This window comes from Bombina bombina, chromosome 1 (assembly GCF_027579735.1).
Source record: "Bombina bombina isolate aBomBom1 chromosome 1, aBomBom1.pri, whole genome shotgun sequence".
Lineage (NCBI taxonomy): Eukaryota > Metazoa > Chordata > Amphibia > Anura > Bombinatoridae > Bombina > Bombina bombina.
In genome coordinates this window covers 1,361,000,752-1,361,003,940 of record NC_069499.1, presented here as the reverse complement: position 1 = coordinate 1,361,003,940, position 3,189 = coordinate 1,361,000,752, and positions in this window count along the sequence as shown.

The following is a 3,189-nucleotide window of genomic DNA, read 5'->3' as shown; positions in this document are numbered from 1 at the left end:
TGTTAAGTAGACAACGGTGAGTCTGGAGGAAGGCAGTTGGAGGGTGTTGATAAGGTAGATGAATATTTAGTTGCAGTCACTGGCTGTGCAGGAATGTGCAAACAGAAAGTTCCTAGATAAAAGGAATTGATTCCAGTGACTGTAGTTCCTATTTGCAAACACAAAAGACCAAGAGGTTAAACAAATGCAGAGAGAAGGCAGTACTTCAGCTGTAGCAAGGCTCAGTGTTACTAGTGAAAATAACAAAATACTAAGCAACGTTTGTAACCTGAGCAGGTGTTTAAATGAGAGGAGGAAGAATCCTATTGGTTGAATTCCTTAAAGGTACAGCATAACCACAATTCCTGACACCATGCCTGGGTGAAGAGAGAAAGTCTGCCCCCTACTAGATCCGTTGCCGGATAGGGGGCCGTTCCTTCATGCTGTCTTAGAGGCAGCAGCAGGCTTTCTGGCCTGCTTGCCTTTGCTCCAGGCCTGGTTAGATTTCCAGGCCGGCTTGGATTGCGCAAAAGTTCCCTCTTGTTTTGTAGCAGAGGAAGTTGATGCTGCACCTGCCTTGAAGTTTCGAAAGGCACGAAAATTAGACTGTTTGGCCCTTGATTTGGCCCTGTCCTGAGGAAGGGTATGGCCCTTACCTCCAGTAATGTCAGCAATAATTTCCTTCAAACCAGGCCCGAATAGGGTCTGCCCCTTGAAGGGAATGTTAAGTAATTTAGACTTTGAAGTCACATTAGCTGACCAAGATTTAAGCCATAGCGCCCTACGCGCCTGGATGACGAATCCAGAATTCTTAGCCGTTAGTTTAGTCAAATGAACAATGGCATCAGAAACAAAAGAATTAGCTAGCTTAAGTGTTCTAAGCTTGTCAAGTATTTCAGTCAATGGAGTAGCTGTCTGAAAGGCCTCTTCCAGAGACTCAAACCAGAAAGCCGCAGCAGCAGTGACAGGAGCAATGCATGCAATGGGCTGCAGGATAAAACCTTGTTGAATAAACATTTTCTTAAGGTAACCTTCTAATTTTTTATCCATTGGATCTGAAAAAGCACAACTGTCCTCGACAGGGATAGTGGTACACTTTGCTAAAGTAGAAACTGCTCCCTTCACCTTAGGGACCGTCTGCCATAAGTCCCGTGTGGTGGCGTCCATTGGAAACATTTTTCTAAAAATAGGAGGGGGGGAAAACGGCACACCGGGTCTGTCCCACTCCTTAGTAATAATTTCTGTAAACCTTTTAGGTATTGGAAAAACGTCAGTACACACCGGCACCGCGTAGTATTTATCCAGTCTACACAATTTCTCTGGCACTGCAATTGTGTCACAGTCATTCAGAGCAGCTAAAACCTCTCCAAGCAACACCCGGAGGTTCTCAAGCTTAAATTTAAAAGTAGACATATCTGAATCAGGTTTCCCCGAGTCAGAGACGTCACCCACAGACTGAAGCTCTTCCTCAGCTTCTGCATATTGTGACGCAGTATCCGACATGGGCCTTAAAACATCTGCGCGCTCTGTATTACGTCTAACCCCAGAGCTATCGCGCTTTCCTCTGAATTCAGGCAGTCTGGCTAATACCGCTGACAGGGTATTATCCATGATTGCCGCCATGTCCTGCAAAGTAATCTCTATGGGCGTCTTTGATGTACTTGGCGCCATTTTAGCGTGAGTCCCTTGAGCGGGAGTCAAAGGGTCCGACACGTGGGGAGAGTTAGTCGGCATAACTTCCCCCTCGTCAGAATCCTCTGGTGATAATTCTTTTAAAGATAACAGCTGATCTTTATTGTTTAAAGTGAAATCAATACATTTAGTACACATTCTCCTATGGGGTTCCACCATGGCTTTTAAACATAATGAACAAGGAGTTTCCTCTATGTCAGACATGTTTATACAGACTAGCAATGAGACTAGCAAGCTTGGAAAACACTTTAAATCAAGTTAACAAGCAATATAAAAAAACGTTACTGTGCCTTTAAGAGAAACAAATTTTGCCAAAATTTGAAATAACAGTGAAAAAAGGCAGTTAATCTAACGAAATTTTTACAGTGTATGTAACAAGTTAGCAGAGCATTGCACCCACTTGCAAATGGATGATTAACCCCTTAATACAAAAAACAGATTAACAAAACGAAAAATATGTTTTTTAAACAGTCATAACAACTGCCACAGCTCCTACTTTTGAAGCCTTTTGAGCCCTTCAGAGATGTCCTATAGCATGCAGGGGACTGCTGAGGGAAGCTGAATGTCACAGTTTGTAATTTTAACTGCACCAACTGTAACTTTTATACTATAACAGTGGAAAGCCTCAGAAAACTGTTTCTAGGCAAAAATAAAGCCAGCCATGTGGAAAAAACTAGGCCCCAATAAGTTTTATCACCAAAGCATATATAAAAACGATTAAACATGCCAGCAAACGTTTTATATTGCACATTAATCAGAGTATATACCTCTGATAGCAAGCCTGATACTAGTCGCTATTAAATCACTGTATTTAGGCTTTAACTTACATTAATCCGGTATCAGCAGCATTTTCTAGCAAATTCCATCCCTAGAAAAACTTAACTGCACATACCTTATTGCAGGATACCCTGCACGCCATTCTCCCTCTGAAGTTACCTCACTCCTCAGACATATGTAAGAACGGCAGTGGATCTTAGTTACTTCTGCTAAGATCATAGAAAAACGCAGGCAGATTCTTCTTCTAAATGCTGCCTGAGATAAAATAGTACACTCCGGTACCATTTAAAAACAATAAACTTTTGATTGAAGAAAAAACTAACTATATTTTACCACTTTCCTCTTACTACCTCCAGCTATGTTGAGAGCTTGCAAGAGAATGACAGGATATGGCAGTTAGGGGAGGAGCTATATAGCAGCTCTGCTGTGGGTGATCCTCTTGCAACTTCCTGTTGGGATGGAGAATATCCCACAAGTAATGGATGATCCGTGGACTGGATACACCTAACAAGAGAAAAAGTGCTGTCCACAGTGCTGAACTAAAAAAGCGTAGATGCCTTTTTTTTTTTCTTTTCAAATAAAGATAGCAAAATGAAGAAAAATTGATAATAGGAGAAAATTAGAAAGTTGCTTAAAATTGCATGCGCTATCTGAATCACGAGAGAAAAAAATTGGGTTTAGTATCCCTTTAAATAGAAACTATATTTAGATAGATTTTTCATCAAAAAAGCATTTTATTTA